Source organism: Corvus moneduloides, chromosome Z, assembly GCF_009650955.1.
Source record: "Corvus moneduloides isolate bCorMon1 chromosome Z, bCorMon1.pri, whole genome shotgun sequence".
Taxonomy (NCBI): Eukaryota; Metazoa; Chordata; class Aves; order Passeriformes; family Corvidae; genus Corvus; species Corvus moneduloides.
The window spans coordinates 5,541,400-5,567,789 of NC_045511.1; the positions used below are offsets into that span (position 1 = coordinate 5,541,400).

Below are 26,390 nucleotides of genomic sequence, written 5' to 3' on the forward strand. Positions count from 1 at the left end.
ATTCTACCTGCCTTGGACTGCTCTCAGTTCTTTTAGGATTTGATGTCATGTAGTGGAACTCCACTTTTCAACTGCTTTGTACACCTTTCTTCACAGTACTTTATCTAGTATTTTGGGCTACCCTTGATTATATGCACAATCCTAAATATACTGGTCTTAAAGCTAGTCTAGAACAAAGGCTAAGTTCTGTAAATGTTGCTTCTGAAGTTTCGAGATGAATGTATTTTCTACTTGCACTTTTCCTACTGTAAAAGCATTGACTTATTTTTTTTTTAGTGTTGTGTTTTGTTGTTGGTTTTTGATTTTTTTAAAGAAAAGTTGCTTAATTTAAAGCTATTGTCGTTCTAGCTTTTGTAATTGAAGAGAAGGAAATTTCAGTGTAGTCTCCTCTCAAATTCAGAAAGCATAGGAAGGTAAGGACAGTAAATACACTTTTGTAACATCAAGTTGTAACAAGAGGAGCAATTAAAATAAATCTTCAAACCAGGGTGAATTCAGTCTTATGTGTGCAGGATGTAAGTATGTGTCCTCAGATGTGTTATTTTGTGGGTGGTACTACTTTTTGGGAGGGTAGAGTACATGATCTTTGTGTACAGAGGGAAAACATCTGTTCAGTGGAGTCTGAGGACATCCTGATAAGCATTACATTCACATTGTTTTATCCCCCTCTGCTCTGCATAAGGAACAATGGGCTTTCCTTCAAGTATTTACCATTCATCACTGGTGTGTGCAGTTGAAAAGAAACAAGGATCAGAAAAGCATACTTAGAAGATGAACTGGCAGAAATGTCTACTAACTTGACAGAGAAGTCAAAAAAGGGGAAGCATTTACTGTGAAGACACACAACAGTTCTTTTCAGTTCATGCTAGAAGCAAAGGATTTACACCTTGCTTTGTATTTCACTAGTATTTGGCAAAAAAAATCTGTACTCAGTGGAAATTAAAATAGGTAATCTTTCTACCTTAGTCTCCAATCAGTCCTTTGTGGTGACTGTCTGCTGTTTCTTTTTAATGCACGACTCAGAGCATGATAGATATTTTAGCAGCAACTTGGCTTAATTTTATGGGTGGGGGGGCGTTGATGGGGGTCCTTAGCACTCATTTACAGGTATTCAAGTTTGACATCCCATGGCCTTCAGGCAGAGCAGCAGGCCATCTGCTCTTGAGCTGGAAGGTGAAGGTCTTCTTAGAATAAAAAAAAATCAGAACAAATCTTGACCAAAACACTCCATTCACGCCTTATAAGCAAATTTTTGTATAATAGACTACTTGACACTCTGGTTCTACAAGATTTCTTTTTCTGGGAGAGATACTAAACACATACTTTACTATTAGTTGGTGGAAGCATTAAAAACAGGTTTCTAATTACTATATCATGAAAACAATTTGGGGATTGTTTTTCTTTTTTACTGTTGCACTTTCTAGATTGTTAAATTTTTTAAACAGATGCAAATCCTTCTGTGTGTTATATTATTTTAATTTATGCCATTGCTTGTGTTAGAAAAATAATCACGGCCTTTAAATTTCTAATTCTTCATCAAGTGGCTATTTGTAATGTTTTAGTCAGAATAGTCATATTTTTAGTTGAAAACCTGATCACATTTTTAATTATTTAATGAATGAATAAATTAATTAAAAATTGTAAGTGTAGTGGGATAATTTTGCCATGTTTGACAGCAATTGTGCAGGATATACTAAACAAAAATTAAATCAATCTGTTGTTGCACCTGCTCAAACAGATTTTATTAAGAAGCTGAAGTTCAGTACCATTTTATGAATGACCTTGAAAAAAATATTTTTAAGAAACGTACATTATAAATGTTGTGCTAAAAATTCCACACTTGAGTTCTCTTTTCACCTTTAATGGCTGCCTGCAAGAATTGAAATAAACATTTGGGGTAGGAAAATGTAAATGTGAGGTTTAGTTTTTGCATCTAACTTTAATGTACATACTTTCTGCAAATGTTAACACTTCAGGATAAAAAGCCAACATTATAAAACTGATAATTTGTAAAAACTTAGGAAGCAGGAAAAGGTGGATTAAAGACAGAAAATTTTAAAAGATGCATAAAAGAGCTGAAAAGATTAATTGACAAGAAGTACTGAGTATTGGTAGTTAGTTAAGGTATTTTGATTGCTTCAGTCTTAAGACATGCATTGCCTTTTTGTTGGGCTATATTCTGAAAAATGCTGAAATCATGTCATTAGCCAGTGGAATCCATATTAAGACTATCTGAAATCTTGTTTTCAAGAGTTTTTCACACTCATATCTTAGCAATGTCCTATAGCTGTACAAACACTGGCTAATAGACTTAGCTGCAGTGTCCATGTCTGGTTATAACTTGAATAGTTATGAAGTATAGAGGGAGAGGTTAAAATAGCCCAACGCTCAAATTTTAGATGGAGAAGTAAGCAGTCACTTACCATGTCCACAAGACTTAACTGGGATTGGGTGTGGATTGAACAGCTCCCTAAAGGAGCATGAGGCCAGGCGGAGGATTGTGGTTTTAAACAGGTACTAAAGATTCATATGTGGTTGCTAAATTATGTTATTACCCAGTAGGATGTATCATGCATTTGATAATCTTGTCACAACATTCAGTAGCAATGTGGTAGTACAGCAAAGAGAATTCATACAAGGTATAACTCATATAAAGAAGAGGGCCGAAGTGACTTTAATTCATATGAAGTTTAAGGGTAAATGCTTAAATCCATGAGTTGTGGACCTGGGATGGGGTGGCCTGGATGTACAGACAGAATGGGAAATGAGAGGCTGGAGAGCAGTGCCATGGAAAGGGCCCTGGGGGTCCTGGTCAGTGGCAAGTTGAACATGAGGCAGCAGTGCCCTGGCAGCCAGGAGGACCAAGCGTGTCCTGGGGGGCATCAGGCACAGCATCGCCAGCCGGGCAAGGGAGGGGATTGTCCCCTCTGCTCTGCACTGGGGGGAGTTTTGGGTGTCTCGAATTCTGGGGGCAGTTTTGGGTGCCAAAGTATAAGAAAGATATTAAACTGAAGTTTCCTCTCATCTGCAAACATACACTTAAAATAAGCATTTTATTTAATGGTGACACAGTGTCCTGTAAAATGATAATATAGTTTCTATCTGTGAAGTAGTACATAGATTACTTCTGTTTTGTGTATTATATCAAATAGAAAGCAAGGGTCTAGTTTTACCAATACTGATAAAACAGTAGTAGCTAAAAATTAGTATCTTTACTGCTGCTTACTTGTACAAACACATTTTTGTTTTGCACAGAAGCTAAGCATAACTTTCATATGTTCATTCTAAACTACTTGGATTTTTGGCATCAATTTCATAATTACTTCTATTTTTTTCTGAACTTTTAGTATGTCTCAGAAAACAGAGATAGAATCACTTTGTTTCATCTGTAGTTTCTTCATGTGTAACAGGCCTTGTTGAAGAAATAAGTGTAAAGAAAAGCTGTGCCAGTAGAAATTACTGGTTTCTTTTTCCCACAGGTTTTGTAGAAAAGAACTTGGTTTTATATCCTGATGTTGCGGAACTCTACTCCCAGCTTTGGACTTGTGCCCCCTTATCCTTAGGCTTCTCATAGCAACTTATTTTCTTTCCAGAAGGTAATTAATCAAGAAACTACATGTCCTGTTGATTAGTAAAAGGATTCTTCCTCATTTCCAACAAAAAACCACTCACTCACTCACTCAAAAAAAAAAAAAAAAAAAGAAATTCTCTGGCAATGTAAGATTACCTTTGACGTAAGTCCTTGCGGTACATGGACTTAAATAGCAAAGGCAGAACCGTAGATCTGCTCTCTGAATTGGAATATGATAAAATATGAATAGTTCAATTAGAAGAGACTTACAGTGATCATCCAGTCCAACTGCTTGACTACTTCAGGGCTGACCAAAAGCTACAGCATGTTGCTAAGGACGACATGCCCTTAGCATTTGTTGTCCAAATGCCTCTTAAGCACTGACAGTTTGGGGGCACTGGCCTCCTCTCTAGAAAGCCTGTTCCTGGGTTTTAACACCCTCTTGATGAATAAACGCTTTCTAATGTCTGGTCTAAACCTCCCCTGCCTCGGCTTTGAACCATTCCTATGTGTCCCATCACTGGATACCAGGGAGACAAGATCAGCACCTCTTTCTCCACCTCTCCTCCGGAAGCTGCAGAGAGCCATGAGGTCACCCCTTAGCCTCCTTCTCTCCAAACAGACAAACTCCAAATCCTGAACTGCTCCTCAAGGGACATACCTTCTAGCCCTTTCGCCAGCTTCAGGTCACTAGAATTGAAGAGCTGCTTGCAGGACCAATTTTTGTTTAACAGTACAAATACTGATATACTACCTCAGTTGTTTTGTCTGGCTCTAAAACATTTTAAATAATTTTTTGGTTGTTGGATAGTATCATATGACTACAAGATGATACAGTGCAGTCTGAGAGAGCCCAGTGCTGGTTTGAGCATCTTGATGGGTAACTGGGTGACTGAGAGCATATGAGAACCTTATTATCCCATGCAAAAGTGGAGGAAAAAGATGTTACTCTGTAAAATGTGTGTATGTATTGTGACCTATGCCCATCCTGCAACACATAAATCCAATACTTCTCATGATACATAAAAGGTCCTCTGCAGGTAAAAACTGAGGTGAATTCTGATTCTTTCTTGATGCCATAAAGGTCTTTGCATGAGGGAACTGAAAATTAAAAAGGGAAAATATGCATAGGGAAGAAATTAAGCTGTAGTATATTTTCATACACCCAATAATTTGATCAAAATGATATGTTTTCTGTAATGCAGACGTTGTCTTTTGGAGGTAAGGTATATATTTTGTATGCATCATGATTTTTTTTCAGCTAAAAGACTTCTTATTTGCAGAGGTGAAAGTCTATCAATCGTAAATTATAAATTTTCACTGAAAATCTCATTCTTTTTGTCATAAAAGTAGCAAGTAATAAAATTGCTGATCATTCATTTAGAAATAGTTTAACATTGAGAATGCATGAGAACCTCACTATCCCACAGATGAGGAAAAACAGATTGCATAGAGCCAAATATTTTTAGTATACAGTATACACATCTCAAGCCTCGAACTTCAAGATTTTGAGATTGAAAAAAAAACATAGATGCTAACTTCTTGCAGTGTTAGCTTTACTAATGATACAGTTCTCTGTGGGGGATCTCACAGCAGAGAATGATTTGACATGCCAAGTAAACTTTAATGCTCAGATACAAAACAAATGTTCAGCACCCTGGGACTTTTGTGTTTGATACAGTCTTGTTATTGTTTTATCATGGCTATGCTTTTCTTTGTGAATTTCTATTATTTCTTCATGAACTTCATGGGAATTTATAGGAAACCTGTGATATTGCCATAGACTGACAGAATTATTCCATAAAAAGACATTTTGTTCCAGTTCATGAATGTAATACTAAATTGTGTAGTTAGCATTAAGGGATATTATACAGAGTTATTAACTCCTGCGGTCCTATCTTCACAACAGGAGACTCCTTAGGTGGAAGTATCTGATTTTTTCCTAAGGCATTTTATTTCCTCTGGAGTGATGCTTGCTATTAAAGTCTATTTTCCTCCAGTATTTCATTAGCTTAAGTTTACTGAAGTACTTAGAGAGCTTAGAGGGCTCTAAATAATTACATGAACATCTAAGAAAAGCAATTGGGGCATTACTGATCAACATTTTTCTCTCTTATTGTGGATGACACCAGGAAATGAGTGCTAATTCATGAATGGGCTTTCCCAAAAACGCTACATGGTGGTTTACATTCAGAGTGCAGTGAGGTAATTTTTTTCTAGTGAAATAGGATCACAGAATCATTAAGGATAAACCATGTCCCTAAGTACTACATCTACATGTTTTTTGAATGCTTCCAGAGATAAGGATTCCCCCACTTGCCTGGTCAGCTTGTTCCACCCCCTTTTCAATGCAGTTTTTTCCTAATATCTAATCTAAACCTTCCCAGGTGCAACTTCACGCTATTTACTCTTGTCCTATCACTTTTTACCTGGGATAAAATACAGACTAACAGCTCACTTCACTCTCCTTCCTTCAGGTAGTTGTAGAGAAGAATTAGGTCTCATCTGAGCCTCCTTTTCTCCAGACGAAGTAACCCCAGCTCTCTCAGACACTCCTCATAAAACATGTTCTCCAAATAGTTTGGCAAAGGTGTCAATAGTACAGCAAAATCATGCAAAGGGCATGGTACCTGTCAAAACTACTCCTGGAAATTTGGCAGGCCAGCTGACCCTTCAGGAGTGTTTCCAGCTTGGGTTCCATGGCAGTGAAATCCGTTAAGCCAGTCTACAACTTTAACATTGTTCATGATTCCTGTGAAAATAGAACGCTTTAAAATTAATTCATAGCTTTTATATATCAGTCTAAATTTAAAAGTAGTTAGAAACACAAAATTAATCTTGGGCTAGTAATACTTGTGAGTGTATAGATCACTAGAAAATATTAGTGCTATGTGAATCAGTGATTCAAATTGGAGAGGTTTGCTGAGATCTTGTCCAGGACCTATCATTTGAACTACTGATTGTCTCATGTCCTAAAAGATATTAAAGAACCGAGACTTGCATTACAAAAGGATAATGAACACAGACTGGATCAAAAAAAAAAAAAACAACAGGAATTTGGTATTAAATACATGAACATAATACATAATTAATTGTCACAGTATTCTGTTACCACAAACTTTACATACTTGGATTGTAAAACGATAATTTTTTATATAGATCTGGAATAATATCTGAAATTATAACTATTAATGCTGAAGAAATAGAATGAAAGAAAACTTGAGAAGGATCAAAACTTCATGTTGCTGTGTTTAAGATTTTTTTTTAATAGGATTAGGTAAGACTTCATAGGGGTAGGTTTCCTTTGCTCTCAGTTTTACAAGGGTTTTTTTCTACCTGCTTCTGATACTTTTTTTTTGCTGGCCACTAACCAAGGCTGCAATAGTTAGCTAAATCTGGTCTAATGTAGAAATTACACATTTTTTTGATAAATGTAGTATAGATTTCTCTTTAAATAAACGATGCTAGCAACATATGTTCTCTTTTGCTTTTGTTTTCTATTTTTTCTCTGTGTGTGTATGTAGATGTGTGAATTACAGACAATTCACCATCACCAGTGAAGGAGAATTTACAAATATATGAGCAACTACAGTCAAACTCAGGCTACGCAATAGGAAAATTGTATTTTTATGTCCCAGTGTTTTTCAATTAATCTTTAATTTGTATAATCTCCCTCACCAATTCCCAGATGAGCCTAGAAAAAATAGCTTTGAACATAATCTTCCTCTCGGTTTATTTTTGTTCTAACTGAAATGACTCTTAATGTACTGTTATTATTGTGAGGAACAAAACTCTGACAGAGCCACAGATGATGCTTCAAAATATGCTTAAAGAAGATAGAAACATAAAATAATTTTGGTGTAGAAGGATGGCTGCAAGAAAGAGGACATGAAACTTAAGAGCTGCTGCAAGCTCAGCAGCTAACCACAAGAATGAGCAAGGTCAGCATGACCGTGAGCCTGCCTGCTAGACAAAGACAGGATCTTGTGGTCAGCGAGACAAGGATGTGAGTTACAGCCCTAACCACAGCTGGGCAGAGCTAAGAAAACGTAACTTTTAAGAATTATCCAATCAACTAAGGACAACTATGATTAGCTAATAAAGCCGGCTATAAATGTAATTGCAGAATCACTAATAAACGAAGCTTGCCTAACAATCATATTGATTGTCCACATCTTCCCTCGTCCTCCGCATTTTAGTTGCAAAAGACCTTTGAGATCGTTAAGTCAAACACTACCAAGTTCAACTCCAGTTGATGTCTTTAAGTGCCACATTTAAATGTCTTTTAACTACCTCCATTGATTGTGACTTCCCTGAGCAGCCTGGTCCAATGCTTGACAACTCCTTCCCATGAAGAAATCTTTCCTAATATCCAATCTAAAACTCTTCTAGCACAACTTGAGGCCATTTACTCTTGTCCTATCGCTTGTTACTTGGGAGAAAAGACCAATCCCCACCTGGCTACAGCCTCCTTTCAGGCAGTTGTAGGCAGTGATAAGGTCACCCCTGAGCCTCCTTTTCTGCAGTCTAAACACCCCCAGCTCCCTCAGCTGCTCCTCACAGGACTTGTGCTCCAGACCCTTCCCCAGCTCCATTGCCCTTCTCTGGACTCCCTCCAGCACCTCAATGTCTTTCTTGCAGTGAGGGGCCCAGAACTGGACACAGCACTCGAGGTGTGGCCTCACCAGTGCTCCGTACAGGGGGACAATCCCTGCCCTGGTCCTGCTGGCCACACTATTGCTGATCCAGGCCAGGATGCCATTGGCCTTCTTGGCCACCTGGGCGCACCGTGGCTCATGTTGAGCTGTTGTCGCCAGCACCCCCAGGTCCTTTTCCACTGGGCTCATGTTCCAGCTATGCTGCCCCAAACTTGTAGTGCTGCATATGGTATTGCTGTGACCCAAGAGCAGGATACAGCACTTCATTTTGTTAAAGGTAAGTGCTCTTCTGCCACTACATTTAAAACAGATTTTTTTTTTTTCTCCTGTGAGTCACAGGTCTTATAGAAAAATCAGTAAAAGCAGTGCCAGGAATAAATTATTTGGTTTTAAAGATTTTTCCATAGTAAGTTTTTACTGCTAGTGTTTTAAAGTATGTAAGTGATGAAAGTATACACAGTTAGACTAATGATAAGAACTGGCAGGGTTTGGAAAAGATTTAAGAGATAAATATTTTAAATTAAAAATCGGTAACCCTTGCTGTGTCTTCTTCTCAAGAAAGACTAAAAATAAAAATTAATCAAGTTTCAACCTCTTCTTCATGAAAATGTCCCCAGTAACGTAAATATGCTGTTGAATCTAGAACAAGGAATGTTTATTATAATGTGAAATTATCAATTCAACATTTGGAGATGCTTTGGGGAGTCCCATATTGTCATAATTTGTATGGAAGCAGTCTGAGGATAAGAGGTTGCAGAACAAAGTTAGGATCTAAAAAGTACACTGAAATAGTTAAACAAAATTAAGTTGACTACTTTAAACAAATAAATAATTATTAAAAGTATTTCAGAAATGATTGAGTCTATAATGAGTTAACACTACTGCACAGGAAAGAAAAGAAAGATTATGATGTGTTGAGGTGACTGAACCAGTGATTGTGATGGCTGATGGGCCAAGGAGCCCCGAAATAGCAGAGGTCTGCTGGTAGACCAATTCCAAGGTTTATGAACACCCCCGGACCTCATGGTGAGAAAAGAAAAGCCTCTCCCATCAGGCTTCGTGGTGCTACTCAGACCTCGTCTGCGTGAATGGCTTGTTACCCTACATGCCTCCAGACATTCCCCATTGGCTCCCTCTCCCTAGTCCCGCCTTTGTACCGCCTCCGTGCCCTCAGATCATTGGTCCTGATGCTTGCCCCACTCCGGTACATAAGTCCTGGACGCCGCATGGTCCGGGCTCTTTTGCCTGTGGTCTCCGCTTGCGGCCGGCTGCAATAAACCTTGTCCGTGGAATACATGCCATACGGGAGAGCCCTCCTGACTCATTGTGTCTGGTAACGCTGAGCAATCTGGCTTGAGTGTGGTGTGTGAGTCCACGCCTTACAGCCCTGTGGGTGAAAGGAGTAAGCTTGCTGGAGTGCTGTACTGCACCCGCCGGAACGATCCTTAGCCAGGGACGTTTCAGGGAAACACAGCTACCCTTCACTAAGCGCACGCCTTGTGTTAATGATGTTTAGTTCTCTTACTAGAAACGATGTGGCAGTTATCTATTTGAAACCAAGCGAAGAGCAAACATGAAAATTCATAAATCATAAATTGCATAACTTTGAGGGAGTGAAATGGTGAAGAAATAAACTTTTCACAAAAGATAACAATGAAAAGAAATTATTTTTTGTAATGTCAGAAATTTCAAACAGTGTCAATAAGGTGTAATTTTGCTAATTTTAGGGATTCTCTGATACATGACAAAATAATTTTGGGTGTATAAGACTTACTCCCAGAAGAGTATTTACTATGGAACTGGGAAGAAAAATCTAGCAGGTCTCTAAAGCTGTGCAGGTGGAGAAGAAATGTCACTTATTTTTACACAAGACAAGGGACAGAGGGAGAAGGACCTGAAAATATATTTTTATTCTTTTATATGCTGTTAAATCAAGATCAGGAAATTCAAGTTTATGGGGGTTTTATTTGCATATAAAAATCAATATTCAACAAATTGACAAAAAGAAGGGCGCCTGTACACTGTAGCAGTTTTAGAACAAAACAGACAGTTCTCCATAAAAAAAGCCAATAGATGAACATGAATTCAAAAGAAACAGCAGGATCACGTAGTGCTATGGGTACCCTGTGAGTACTGCATTCAAAATACGCATTCAAAATATGAATGCAGATGAATAATTTGGCTTTTATGCATGAACTTTAGACATTAGTGTCACTAAAGTATTGTAGTTTAATAATGAAAATAGAAAAAAATAATCAGAAATAATTCAAAACATGAATTAAGATTCAGTGGGAGGTAAAGTGTGAATTTCTAATAAAGAACCTCAAAATTCAATAAGTAAATAGATGAAAATGACTGATAGCCAATCTGTTACATTGCTTTAAGAATTAAGAGCACCAGAACAAGAAATAATGTGAAGAAAGAGACTTGTAGTAGAGAAAAATTGTACACATTTTCAGCAGGGACAGGCTGATTCATTTTAGTTTTAAGGGTTCTCAGAAGAAAACATGAAGTATAAACAAAAAGAAACATGACATACACATGGGTGCCTAAGGAGATGGGTTAGTAGAATTTTTATGCAACTGCAAAGAAATGAATGAGATTATTCAGAAAATAACTATAAATGATCTTTAAAAAGCGCAGTAATTCTGCCAGAGGATACTAAGAGATAGAAAAGCATTTTTGTAGTCTAATATAAAATATTAAAATATTATAACCTAAAATGGTGATAAATTTTAGTACCTTGATATGACAGAGCAGCAATATTACTTTGATTCATATTGAGCTGAATCATTTAGTCTAATATGTAAGAGCTGAACCTTTTTTTCACTTGAGCATTGCTGAGGCTCTGCTCTGATACCTGATTACCTATCACATTGAGAAATCCCTTCTCTTCTACCCCATATCTTTTCCAGTCCTGAGTAATTAAGCAAGGTTCGAAGACAGTGAAGAGGTGCAGGAAGTGAAAGATTCCCCACCACGAGTCAGACAGCCATCACCAAGCGGCACAAAACTCAAGCAATTATGTATCATATTTGTGGCCTCTTCTTTATTTCCTCTCCATGTTTTGGTCTCTAAAAACTGCATTATATCAAGATAGAGACTGGGCTTATTGGTGTCTGCAAATGTGTATGCTGGTCCAACTCATTCCATCCAGTCTTGTCTGGACTGTGATGAAAATTGCAGTTTTGTGACCGTGCTATCTTTTTTCTGCTGCTGTAGTAGAAGGAACTGACTGTATTTGCCCAGTAATGATACTCAGTGAAACATTCCCTGTATCACTGTATTCCTCTATCACACCTCCTGCTTAACAAACATTCTGGACAATCAGCTCCTACAGTGCATTCTAGTATGAACCAAATTTTGTGGGTTTTTTACTACTGAAACTCAGTACATCGGAACTTCAAAGTGTTTTACACCAAGTTAAAACAAATTAAGGAGATTATCAGAGTTGCTTTCTTCTCTTAGAAAATTGATTCTATGGAGCAGTACAGCATTCTTCATCATGGAATTCTACTAAAAAAAACAAAGAAAAAAAATAATGTTTTTCTTTGTAGAAATTACTACTGCTGCAGGGAGCAGCTGCTGAAACATCACTTCTAGTGAGTCTTACTGTAGTTGCTGTTGCTTTGTACAACATTTTGGAGACTACGCCTCTCTCTGGTCGTTGCAGGCTAGTTCAAAACTGGTTAATGCACTCTGCATCAGAGCATGTCCTGCATTATGACACTCTGTTTCCTTATTGTAGACATTGACAGTATCAACTTATATTTTCAGTGTCCCATAACGTGTGTGGTGGGATTTTTAATTCACTTTTATCATTAGAAAAGAAAACAATTTGTGAAGACTGGAACTTCTCAGACAAATGTAGATGAAAACGGATGAGTCATTCACTGAAAATTATCTTGGATACAAAACTGGATTTCTCATCAGAATAATTCAATTCCTTGCTTTTCTCTCCACATGCATTGTGTAATTCTGGTTTATATTTAATTTGAACAAGAACTAGTCTGTAACTTATCTATGTAGATGAAGAGTAAGTCTCTTCCCACCCACCTCAGAAGTAATTAGTTGCAGGTAATGATCTGTTTCAATAGGAGAAATTGAGAAAGTCCTACCGCTGTACAGCCAATACTTTAGTGAAACCTTTCTGAGAGAACAGCAGGGGAATGAAGTCCTGGTGTTTTATGACTGGAGCGCTGTGATGGATCAATACTGGCTCTTTAAGAAGGAAGGTGAGGAGGAAAGCTCCCTTTCATTTAGGACAGCAGCAGGAACAAACGAAAGGAGCTCTGCATATAGTGAGGTGATAAGCCAGCTGAGAACTTATGGGTTGGGGTTTGTGGTCACACCAATATCAGTGTTGTTGTTGTAGGGATCTTCTTCAGATGTCCTTGTCAAGAGGTCATAGATCAAAGATGAACTGGAAGAAACCTCACACTTACAGGTCTTAGTCTTGTGGAAGCACCCCATAATAAGGCACATGCAACCTAGGAGACTTCTGGAGTGCTTTGATGACAACTTCTGATGCAGGTAACCAAGGGGCCAACAAGGAGAAACTCTCAAGTGGACCTGATATTTAGACAAGGAGACCTGTAGAGGAGTTGAATGTGGGCGGCAGTCTTGGCTGCAAATACTGTCGGATGTGTGGAGTTCAGGATGGTGAGAGGAGGGAAAAGAGAAATAACAAGATCACAGCTACTAGACAGTAGGCTTTGGCCTGTTAAGGGATTTCCTAGGAGTGGGATACAGTCCTCATGAGAAGAGTGGACCAGGACAGATGGTTGATTTTCATGTATCACTTTCTCTATGCTCGAGAACAGTACATGCCAGCAAAGGGGAAATCAAGTAGCTGTTGGAGGAGGCCTGCATGTAATAAAGAATTCCAGAATTCCTGATAAAGCTCAAATATTAAAAGGAAGCATACAAGAAGGAAAGGCGGGGCAAATGACCCAGGTAAAATATAGAAATGCTGTTTGAGCATAGAAGGATGGGGCTATGAAAACAAAGTTCATGTTCAGTTGAATCTGGAGAAAGATGTAAAGGGCACCAGGAAATGTTTCTACAGGTATGTCAGCAGTGAGAGGAAGACTCGGGAAAATGTGGGTCTGTTGGTGAATGGGTCATGGGAGCTGAAAACAAATGAGGGAGAACACCAAACTATTCAAAGTACACATTGGAGATTGCCATCTGGAAAGATGATGAGCGGAAAAGTATCTGGGCACCCTGGTGAACAAGTTCAGCACAAGCCAGCATTATGTCTTTGCAGCAAAAAAGGCAAAGAGGATGCTGGACAGCATTAGGAGAAGCACTACTAATTTGTCAAGGAGAGCTATCCTTTTGCTTTACTCAGCCCAACTTAAAGCATATCTGGAGTGCTGTGTAGTGGGTGCCCCACTGCAAGAAAATCATGAATCATTAAATGAGTGCAGCAAAGAATTGTGAAGATGATTAAGGAAACTGAGCATGTGACATACAGGAGAAGGCTGAGAGCTGGAACTGTTTATCCTGGAGAGGAGAAGGCTCTGGGATGAGGTTATCAATGTGTATAAATGCCTCTTGAGGGAGTATTAATAATGGAATCAGTTTCTTCTTAGTAGTGCTCAGTGACATGGCAAAAAGCAGTGGGCATATATTAACAATTAAAACACATGAAATTTCACCTGAACAAAACAAAACACCTTTTAAATGTTTTAAAATTTTTCTTTATTTACTAATTATATATTTTAAAAAATTATTATTAATATTTTTTTTTCTCATTGAGAGAGTGGTCAAACACTGGACCAATTTGTCCAGAAAGACTGAGGAGTAGCCTGTTGATAAGTCCGGAACCTGACTTACACTGTCCTGGACAAACTACAATCTGAGCTTGCTTGAACAGAGCTTGAACTACATGAGCTCCACAGAGCCCTTCCAAGCTCAGTGATTAGGTGATTCACTCATGGTTGATTTAGTTTCCAGGAGGTTGTGGTGTCCTGGACTACTTGACTCTGAGGAGAAAGGTTGGATAAAATATATATCTTGAACTATGTTTTTTATGAAAATGTTCTTTTCATATGTAATGGAATAAGAAGATTTCTGAGATGGAATAGTTAGGCAGTGTAGAAAACCAATTTCCTACTCAACTCTGATGGCATAAGATGTTCTTGGAAGAGAGTGTACTTGTGCAATATTATGTAAAATATCATTATGATGTCCTTGTTATGGAACTGGTTTATAGCAAGTTTTTACCTTCAGCTATGATTGAATTAAATGAAGCAATAGCAGTGACCTGTTGAAGCATGAACACAGAGAGGTAGCAGCCCTACCTGACCCCTCCATAAGATTACAGTCTTGAATGCTATTATCATTTGAATTTCACCCTACACCTTGGCAGTTGAAGTGATATGAGTTTAAATAATTCTTCTACTGAGGTTTTTATGTGTAGATGGAAGTGCCAGAATTAAACTATATTTAAACTGTACTTCGATTTTCAAGAAGATAAGCATTTGTGAAGATGGTTATAGTAATAAAATTTATACTATTGAGTTTATTCATAAAGAAATATATTTGGGTGGTTCTTTGGCTTTCTGCTTCACAGTGTGATTTGCTTTAAGACTTTTATTCATTCTTCTTCTTTCTTTTTTAATTTTCTTGTCTTCTTTGAGTATTTAGATATGGCAGTGCCTTGTTAATTATCAAGTATGTCTTTAGCAGAACTCTCCATATACTTTTATTGACACAGTAGGTTGCATAGGCCTTTTTTTTTTAATAAAATCATGACTTACAAACACAGGAGGACTATCCTGAAAGTATGACTTCTGTTGAGTGCACTTCGTTTTACTTGTCAAGTTATGTTTTTTACAATTATATGCAATAGGAAGTTTTTCATCATTATTACTTAATAGAATGTAAACATCTAACTTGAGCTTGATGGTCTCACTACTTCATGTTTCAGCAAATTGACAGGTGTTGATGGCAATAAATTGCAATATTTTTAATAAATCACTGTCAATTACAATTTTTTTCCGTCTTCCTGCAACAACGTTATTCAATAGGGAAATAGGCATTCTATTTCTCTATTGACCTGAGGATATAAACCAGAACATATTCCCTTTTTTTAAATTTTTTTTTTTAAATCTAATCTGAACCAATAGGTGCAAATGAAGATTTTTTGTCAGGGACTCTTCTCAAATATCTTTACCTGGGAACTTTATAGATACTTGTTTGCAAGGTAATGTGCTGAAAAATAAAAGCTAGTTCTTAATTTCCTGAAAAAAAAAAAATTAAAATGCCTAAACTTAGTAATTCTACTGATTTAGTCTTAAGACCAAGCTGGATGGGGCTCTATTCTGGTCTAGTGGTGGTTTCCCTGACCATGGCAGGGGGATTGGAACTGGATGATCTTTAAGGCTGCTTCCAACCCAAATAATTTTGTAGTTCTGTGTTCTAGGGTACTTCAAAAGATTCTGTGCTTTACCTAGCAGTGTTGGCAAGTATCAAAAAATGTACATGTGAAATATAAAATTACTATAAGTATGCAGTAAGGGTTTTTTTAATGACCTATTTCAACTCAGAATTGAGTTGAACATTACTGTGGGTATTTATCTGCAAAAATCAAGTCAATAGCCAGCAGTGGTTGAAAAGTCAAGTAGAATATTAGGTATTAACTAGAAAGGCATAGAGAACAAATTAATAACTGGCATCCATTTAAAAGCCAAGGGGACTATTTTTTTTCAGAAAATGTTGAAATAAAAATTGCAAAATGTAAAAGGAAATTATATAAATAGGTTGAAAAAGCACATAAGTTAATAGAATTAACTATGAGTTTCTCATTCTAAATGCAACAGTTCAAATGAAACCTCTGCGTAAGAATATCTTAAACTTGATTTTAATGAAGGAATATTAGCAAAGTGGAGTTGGATCACTTTTAGTCTTGGCCTTTTTCTAATACAGTTTCCCTAACCATCTCTTTCCAAGTGTCATCAGATGGGATACTGGGTTAGGTGTAGAATTAAATGGAATGCGTGGCCATCTCTCCCTGTGATGAAAAGGGTAAGGTGTTGTGCTCACAATTTTTTTTTTTAATTGTAGAACTAAAACTGGGTATATTTATTTATTCTAAAGAGAGACTCAAATATTTATTTGTTCTGAATAGAAACTTTCTAGTGTGGACTGCTTATTACTGGTGGGCAAACAGAACACCCTAGTAAGTCAACAATAGTAAACAAATAATAACTAAAGTCTTGTTCATACAGTAGTTCAGTCTTGGTGAACTAAAAGGATAGGGGTTCTGTACCTTGGGTTGCAATTTCAAAGTATTTTGAAATGTATATTATGAAGATTTTAGAAGCTTCTGTAATGTATTTCTTGTTAGTGTAAAATACAAGCATATTTCTCTTGTACTGTTTTCTGATAAACTGCATAACATTCTCTTAAAGTAAAAGTCATGTCTCCAAAATTGTATATAGTCAAGTTTAGTATTGTCCTGCTTATGAAGTTGCTTAGAAACAGCTTTAAATGCAAGAAATATATCCCAACAAGAAGGATGAAGGTTTTTTTCCCCTTTTAAACCGTAGCTGGATTGCTTTAAGGTGGCTCTGATCCCCGATGATAATAAAAAGATCACATTAAAATAATACCTTGGAAAATGTGAAAAATAAAATTTTGATACATAGAAGCTTTTGGTTCAAATTTGTTTACTTGTAGTTTAGTGTCTGTCATGGTGTAACCCCAGCCAGCAAACAAGCACCATGAAGCTGTTTCTCACTCCCTCACTGGCAGGATAGGAACAGGAATTGGAAGGGTAAAAGCTGGAAAACTCATGGGTTGAGATAAAGAGAGCTTAATAGAGAAAATCAAAGCCACACGCACAAGCAAAGAAAAGCAAGGAATGATTCACTGCTTCCCATGGGCAGGCAGGTGTTCAGCCATCTCCAGGAGAGCAGGGCCCAATCACACATAGCCGTGACTTGGGAAGACCAACACCATCACTCCAAATGTCTCCCCCTTCCTCCTTCTTCCCCCCACTTTATGCGCTGAGCATGATGGTCTGGAATATCCCTTTGGTCAGTTGGGGTTACCTGTCCTGGCTGTGTCTCCTTCCAATGTCCCAGGCACCCTCAGCATCGTCACCAGTGTGGCAGTACGAGAAGTAGAAAAGGGCTTGGTGCTGTATAAGAACTGTTCAGTGACAAAAAAACCCCCCTCTATATTCTCAGCTCTGTGTTCAGCACAACTCCAAAACACATCCCCATGTCAGCCACTGTGAAGAAAATTAACTCTACCCCAGCCAAGAGCACTACAACATCTTTCAGAAATATTTGTTTAAGTAAAACAAGGAATAATTGAATTATTACAGAAGATTGTATTATGGTTTTTTGTTTTGTGTTGTTTTATTTAATTCAACTAACTCTGATAGGTTTTTCTCTAATGAAACATTTCAAGTGAGGTAATACTAGATATCCATCTACTTGCCTAAAATTTGTTGTTTCTTGGTTTTTAAAATCTGGTGAAATTTATAAAATTCTTAAACTTTATGAAAGTGTATTTAAATTTGCAAGTTTCTAGAACATTACAAAAGCAAGAGTAGATATAGTTTAGCTGAATTACATTTAAATCAGAAATTCATTGTTTTTCTGTCTTGGTGCTGCTAGAGATCTCTATTCAAACTGGTGATTTGTTTTGTTATGCAGTTTTTAAATATTACTCTTTTCTATACATATATTTTTTAAAGGATGAGATATCATTCCTATTTCTTTAAAATTCATTTTCCCTGCAAGTTAGGAAGATTATTGTGTTATTCATCTCCACTCACAGAGAGAGGATAAGGAGACAGGTTAATCCAGACCTTAGCCTTTGAAAAACCTGTAGTCTCAGAACATTAAAAAAAGAGCATTCTGGAAGTATGATACTGGGTGGGCTATATGCTTTTTTCCTTCAGCTTGACAAAGATTTGCTGAGGTAAGTCACAAAATATATTCTGGTAAAACTCATTTACAGAAATGAATCTGTAGCTTTTCCACATATAATGTTTGTTTTGTCCCAGCCGCTAGGTTTGCTAAGCTTGTCTTGCATGTAATCAATAATCATGGAACTAACATCTTTTTTTTTTTTTTACATTTTTTTACAATTTTTTCTTCACCCAGACTTCCCCTGAACTGCTAATTTCTTATGCTAATGGAACTTTTTTGCAAAAACTGTTTATTAGTTGTGGCAACAAGGAAGTTGTAATGCTTTCAGATGTATGAATATCCTGAAAAACTCATGCAATATTTGTGTAGTAGAAGGATGATAAAAATGAACAAGTGTAGTGTGTATAGTAAAAAAAAGACAAAACTTACTTCAGTGATGTTAATCTTCTTGCTTCAGTGTGGTTAATGTGTTATAGTTTGCATTTCTGAGAACATAATAGTATATGTAAGCTTTGGCCCAGCCCCAGATATTTAACATAACTTGTATAAAGGAAACCTGGTGGGATGATTCCCTTGACTGGAGTGCCCTGCTGTATGGCTACAGGCTGCTCAGGAGGGATAGGCAGGGCAGAAGAGGAGGAGGGATGTATTAATGGAAGGGTTAAAATTCATGGAGCTCACATTTGGCAATGGCAGTTTTGGCAATATCTAAGTCTGAGAAATTTGGAAATATATACTGGAAATACAGAGAGGCCAAATCTGTACTTTAGTGTATGTGCCTAAGTGATCATATGACCTGCTAGATAACTCTGATTCTTAGAGTGGAAAAACAGGAGGTAAAGCATTATACTCAGAGTTGCAATTGGACTGACATTAAAAAATATGGATTTCCCTTTGGGAAAAAAATTACCTAGAAGGACCTCTGTACACTACTTTGTTGTAGTCATGTCTTACAATAAAGCTCCACTACCAGGGGTTCCCAACATTGTGTTTGTAATGTTATGACCCTCTTTTAGCATATTTATTGGGAAAAAAGTTACAAATTAATGGCTTTATTTCCAGAAGTTGGATGAGATCAGTAAAAGGACTTCATCCCAGTACTTCTGGCAATAAAGTCACTTATTTCAGGATCTGGAAGAAAAATGTTAACATAAATATTTTGTCAGCTTCCTCTGGTCATAAAGGTGTATTTATGGCAATAGATAAAGTATGTTTCAAAGCTTTCACTTATCCTGACAGATTTGACATGTGATGCCATATAACTCTTTTCTTTAGGTAATGGGATAGAAGAAGCTTTTTTCCATGTTAGGAACTTCATTTTTTTCCACATGTGCATCTCAACTTCCTTCCCATGCAGAGGCGAGTATACCTGAGTACACTTCACAGAAATCCAGATAACAGCAAACAAACTCATTTTTTAATAACAACAGTTGCCATACAATTAGGGCCGATATGGGTGAGCCTTTGTTTCTTGATTTTTCAAGTACCATTAACAGGCTAAATCTTGTGCTTGTAATTTTTGGAACATTCTGACAAGTATCTAACTTAGTTTTGAATTCCATAGGATTTGAGATTATTACTGAATGAGGTCCTCCTACACAAGTGACAATGCATCATGAAGCTGAAGTGAGTGTAGTTCTGCCTTACTGAAGCCCACAAAACCCAAGTCTGTATACCTACAGGTTTTTCATTATATGTGCATCAGAGAATGCAGTGTTCTTGGCATAATCTCCTGTATGAACATATCTGAAATGCAAAACTGTCTATATCATCAATATAACTTTGAATAACTTGCTTCAGTTACTTTTTTTTCCTCGCTTTTGGCACAATGTTTCCATTGCTGAGCATGTCCCTATCTGCAGACAATTTTCAAAAAACTTACTGTCAGAAGAATAGTCACTAGAGATAAAAAAGAAGAGCTGGTGGGAAATTTTCTGATTAAAGAAGTGCAAGACTAAGAAAATTGTTTAATACATTAGTACCTGGGCTGAAGATGTTGGAAATGTACCAAAAGTCCTGAGGCTGGAGCCTTGGATTTCAGGCCTTTGGGATAGGTAGACCTACTTAACCTCTGAGATAGACCTACACTATCTCTTTCCAGGAAACAAATGACAGGACAAGAGGAAAGAGCTTCAAGATGTACCACAGGAGGTTTGGATTGGACATTAGGAAAAAAATTCTTCACTGAAGGTCATGTCAAGCATTGGATCAGACTGCCCAGGAAAGTGGTTGAGTCATAATTAGAAGCTGTAGATGAGTAGATGGAGTCATTAGTGATGTGGCTTACTGTTGGACTTGGTAGTGTTAGTTTTACTGTTGGACTCGATGATCTGAAAAACCTTTTCCACACTAAATGATTCTATGATTCTTAAGAATGTAGCTCAGGATCAAGGAGTATTATCAAGTTAGACCTAATTTTTCTGCTAAGTTGAGAATAACCTCCTGCAGATGAGTCTGGGAACCTGAAAGTCTGGTAGCAAATTCCCAGGATATCTGCCTCAGAAGACATACTCGTATAGCATTATTTTTGTCATAAATTTCATGTTGGTGTGTTACAAAACTGTTGTATATACCACCAACATGCCAATAGTTTGTTTGAGAAGATGTTTCCTATAAAGTAAAATTCACTGGATTCTTCTTACATTTGTATAGTAATATGATTTATTTACTTGTGTGATATTGGTAGGTCCACTCTTCTATTGGAATTTGAGTCCTTTAATTTGTTCTCTTAGAACAGTGGCTTTTACACTTCTTTCAGACTTCCTGTGCTTCCCAGAATTTGTCATTCCTAATGGAGCCAAAGGATCCTTTGTCATATTTTTTAGATTTTTCTGTGAAAAAAAAATTTTTTCTGTTGAATTAAACCAACTTTTTCCCTTAGAAAACTCTATGTATTGATGGCCTGCAAAGTATTTCCTTTTCATTTGCCTTACAGATATAATTTTCATCCTTCTAAATATATAATAGGAATGAACATGGATATTCCTTGCACTCTTAACAATTCCACTATTTTCATCTGATTAATTATATTATTACTAAAAAAAAATAATTTTTAATGTAAATGAGTACTTAGTTTATGCTGAGATAATAATCACATTTTAAATGGTGTAATTATTTTAAACCACTTGAAGAAAGATATAGCAAAAAAAATTATTCTGAACACATGTAGAGGCTTTTTCACTAAAAATATTTGCATCATAAAAAAAAAAAAAAAGGGAAAGAATTGCCTGACAGAATAAAAGTTAATTTTATTTAACTATGATTTTAGGAGTATGAATCATCATTGTTTTCTCCTTTTCAGTAGTGCAAGTAATGAATAGCAATAAATCTAGTCACAGTGAAATGCATCATTGAAATGGTTTGTGAATAATATATTCTCATTTACTTTTTAATAAAAATTAGAGAGTCCAAGAGCAAGAATATTTACTGGTTTGATAGTTTCCTTGAGTTATATTTTCAAAGTATTTAAGTAGTTATTGGTGAGGAAGAAGGGAAGAGAATGTAGGTATGGAAAGTAGAGCATTGCTTGAAAGAAGAGTAGTGTATTTAGTCTAGAGCTAAAATAGCTATGTTAATAAATAGTGGTAGTGTATCTTAAACACACTCATAGCTCGATGGGAATCCAGCTGTAGAAGCTAAGGCATGGTGATGGTGGAAGCATTGCCAGTCTAACCATTAACATTCAGAGTAAAGCAGAAAAGAAAGTCCAGATAATAATACTATCAAGCCAGTACCTATTCTTTGTGTCCTGTAAATAAATTACTGGTGTAAAACACTAAGTACATAGTCACCATCTTTTTAGAGGAACTGTTTTGATGCCTGAAGTGGCCACTTAAAAACAGAGACTATACAAGAAGAAGGGAATAAAGTAGATATTTATCTGAAGGGCCTTCAAGGTACACCCTGGGCAGGCCAAAGCCTACACCCAAGATGGACCCCGGGTCACGAGTTCTTCACACTTTTTGAAGTTTGGTTCATTTGCATATCAGGGTTAATTCTCCAATTAAAACTTCTATTAATGATGTAACTATCCTAAGTTTGCCCTCCTCTTAGTTTGCATATTTTTGGATAGTCTGCGTGTCCTTGGAGAGCAGGCCTGGAGAGGCTTTGTTACGTCTCACCAGCATGAGAGAACAGCAGCTAGCAGGCCACAAGAAACTTGAGAGTTACACGCTAGGCAGTACAGGATTTAAAAAATATAAAAGTTAAAACCTAAGGCATCAGTTTGAACACATCGGATTCATAAATAATAAATACTAAATACGTAAATACTGCAGTGTCGTCTTTTAATAAAGCATAAAATCATTATTTCTTATTCTAAGTAAAAGTATAAAATTAATATTTAGGTGTTTTCATCAAAGTATTCTGTTGTAAATGAGAGAATTATTTTGTACAGATGTAGGTAGAATTATTAGAGATTATTATTTTCAGACTCAAGCCAGTCTTGAGTCACAGAGCTGAGTCAAGAAGTTGTTTTGTAGTTGGGATAGTAACAACCTTATTGTTCATTAGAAGAAATGGTGTCAAACCTCCAAAATGACTTTTCATTATAGCCTCTGGCTCTTTGGTACTCAGCATGCCTCTGGGCTGCAAGTAAACAAACTGAGGTGATTACTTTAACCTATTTTTCAGATAACTTATGATTAAATCCTGCTATTGGACATGACATTGTAATGCAAGAACACACACAGAGGTTAAGGTGCTGTACCCTTTTTTTTCCCCTGACTAATATTGTTTTAAAGAGCACTGTGCTGGCATGTCAAAGCTGTTAGAAGAATTACTGCAGCACTGGGTTTTTCAAGTACTTAGAAGTTTGCCTATTTGTTCTTGGAAGAGAAAGGAAAAACTTTAGGATACCAGTAGTCATTTGATCCATGTCACAGGTTGATCTTCAATTGGAAAGAATGAGAAGGTGTGCTAGGTTGGGTTGTTTAGGGATGATTCAAGAACTGACACTACACAACTGCTTTGTTAGAGATATATACTGTGATGCTTTTAAAAGATATTTTTTATGAAATGCTAGGGAAGGTGAGAAATAGATAATCTTGTTAAGTGTGTCAAGTGGTCTGCAGAGAAGTGGCAAAAAAACCAGTCTGTATTTCAGTCTGCATTTCAGTGCATTTCACTTTTTGACCTCTCTCAGGCTGTTTTTATTTTCTGGCAAACTTGTGATATGTGACTGATTTTTGTTCATTAGGTTACAATGGCTTATTTTTGCACAAAAATCTATGCCTACTAATGAGCAATTACTGATAAGAACTAAGAAACATGCCTGCTAATTAGAAGGCTAGCAAATGATCCCTTGAGCATTAAGTTAACCAACCAGAAAAAAATGAAAAAAGGAAACAGACACTCTAAATGTCCCAACCCAGAGCTGCTCTAGACAAAAAGTGTTGAAGTAAGTTAATTGGTATCTGAAAGGTTGCCATGTTCTAGAACTCAGTTAATTGGTTACAGGGCAGGGATTAACAGAGAGTCTTCCAGACCTTTAAGGTAAAAAAGAAAGCCTAATATGTTCCATTTAACTGATTTCATGAACAGACACTTTACAGGAACTTTCTTTTTCTTTTGTACATTCTCAGAGATAAGAAATGTCAGGAGCAGAATTATTTCTTGGAGTTGTTTTCTTGTATCAGCAACAGTGATGTTGGATCATTTCATGTAGCAAATGACACACCTGCCATTCCAAAGCTTGGTTTTCCTTCTTAGTGAGTGGTTTTGTGATAATGACAGCAATGACTTTTGCTGTGCTTGCCCAACAATTTCATAATGGAATACTGGTATAAATTGCCTAAAATTCTTAAAACCATGCTCAAAAATTAGGCAAATCTACGAAAGAATGTTTTTCTTCTGTTTGCCAAGATGGATAAAATCATTATGATGAACATTTCCTGGTTTAGATGCCTGAGTAGTTGTACTTGAATAGGTGGCCAGTTTTTCCACAAACTGATTTAATTTTCATTGTCACTGAAATAAACATTAGATGCCTATTATTTCATTTCTCCAAAGCCTGGCTTTAATACTTGTGTTGGAATTTTTTCCTTTCCTTCTGGCTTTATTCAGATTCTATTCCTCTACCTCTCTAATTTTTGAATAGGAAATGAGGAAGCTGCCGAGTTCACTTTCTCAGTTCAACTGTCCCATTCTGACTGTATGTGGCTGCAACTCAAGGATTTTTATGGTGTTTGGAATTGCCCCCAAAAACTCCAACTGGTGAAATGTATCAAATAACCTCATGTGATAGACTATTTTTAGCTTTGATATCAGCATTTTTCATTTCTTGCAGAGCTATAATTAATTATTGTTTTTAATTTATTCAGCTGTCTTAAATATACACTATGCACACACTGAAAATACAAGCATGAAGTTAAACTTCTCCCTGGATGACTCTAACACATTAATTCTTGTCGTATTTTTACAGTGATTGGTTTTACTGTTGATTTCCTTCAGAGTATTTGCATTAATGCATACCGTTTTATAATATTTGTTTTCTTAAACTATATTGCAGCTGAATTAAGAAAAATAGATAAATTATTAATTAAGATTTAATGATTAAAAATTACAGCATCTGCTCAAGCTCCAAGTACAAGTGGAGCTCATTAATGTTACTGTGGTGGGTTGACCTTGGCAGGAGGGCAAGTGCCCACCAAAGCCACTCCGCCACTCCCCTTCTCAGCTGGACAGGGGACAGAAAATATATGAGAGGCTTATGGATTGAGGTAAGTCTAGGAAGAGGTCACTCACTAGTTACCATCACAGGGAAAGCTGACTTGATCTGAGGAAGTTCAATGTATTACCAATCAAATCAGAACAGGTTAGCGAGAAAAAGAAAATAAAATCTTAAACCACCTTCCAAGCACCCCTCCCTTCCTCCTGGCCTCAGCTTCACTCCAGAATTCTCTACCTCCTCCTCACCGAATGGAGCAGGAGGATGGGGAATGGGGGCTGCAGGCAGTTTATCATGTTGCGTCCACTGCTCTCTCCTCCACAGGGGGAGTACTTCTCACACTCTTCCCCTGTTCCACCTTGTGGTGCCTCCCATTGGAGAAGGTTCTTCACAATCTCAGTCCTTCCCATAGACCACAGTTCTGCTCCAGCATGGGTCGCTTCCACAAGGTGCAGTCCTTCAGCAACAGGCTACTCCAGCATGGGTTTCCTGTGGGGGTCACAGTTCCTGGCAGCAAGCCTGCTCCAGCAAGGGCTTCCAATGGAGCTACAGCTTCCCTTCAGGCATCCATCTACTCCGGTATGGGTCTCCTCCACAGGTTGCAGGTGGATCTCTGCTTCCCCGTGGATCAACATGGGCTGCAGGGGCACAGCTGCCCCACCATGGTCTGCACCATGGCTACACTATGGGCTGCAGGGGAACCTCGGCTCTGGCACCTGGAGCACCTCCTGCCCTTCCTCTTCCTCTGACCTGGGCAACTGCAGGGCTGTAGCTCTCACATATTCTCATTCCTCTCTCTCGTTGCAGTTGCTCAAGGGTTTTTTTCCCTTTCTGAAATAAGTTATGTCAGAGGTGCTACCACCACTACAGATGGGCTGGGTAGTGTCCATCTTGCAGCTGGTTGGGATTGGCTCTGTCAGAAATGGCAACAACTTCTGGCACGTTCTCACAGAAAACACCCCCATAGGCACCCCCTACCAAGCCTTCTCCAAAAAGTGTATTTTTGGAGAATTTTCTCTTACAATGGTGAGCTGTTTGTTAAAAGTTTCAAAAACTTTCAGAACAAATTTTTTCCCCTTTAAATCAAACTGGAGTTTTCCTTACTGAATTATCTGTCATTCTTCTTTGACTCAGAGAATATTACCATAGCTTTAGATGATTAAATTGAAAATAATTTTTACTAATGCTTAAACAGAAGATTTAATTAGGGCCTCACCTTCAGAGGCTTCTAAGATCTGTGGTGGTTGCTTTAAATGCTCAACTCCTACTATTAGCATTAAATTACTGTGAGCAAGAAAGAAAGACAGGAGTTGGGACACCTGAGAAAATATAAGATGAAGTTTCTCCTGCTTTTGTTCAAGAGATGTATAGTTTCAAATCTCTGATTACTACTTTTTAAAAAAATTTTATTTTATTATCAGTATTTGGACCCTCAGTTCTTCCAAAAGGTGGATAACTTGTAGGGAAGCACACATACTGTGGGAAAGAAATTATTCAAATGCCAAGCTTTTTGTTCCCTATAGAGGTTTGAATAAATATTGATGGCAATGTGCTAATCTCATGATAAAAATACTTTCTCTTTGCTTTTAAAACCAGAAATT

The 26,390-nt window shown here is 37.2% G+C and overlaps 1 protein-coding gene across 1 annotated transcript in view; it reads left to right on the forward strand.

Moving 5' to 3' along the window:
* The window catches only part of PDE4D (phosphodiesterase 4D), a 553,794-nt gene that overhangs the window by 133,632 nt on the left and 393,772 nt on the right, over window positions 1–26,390 (forward strand). The gene's annotated exons all lie outside the window — the stretch shown is intronic.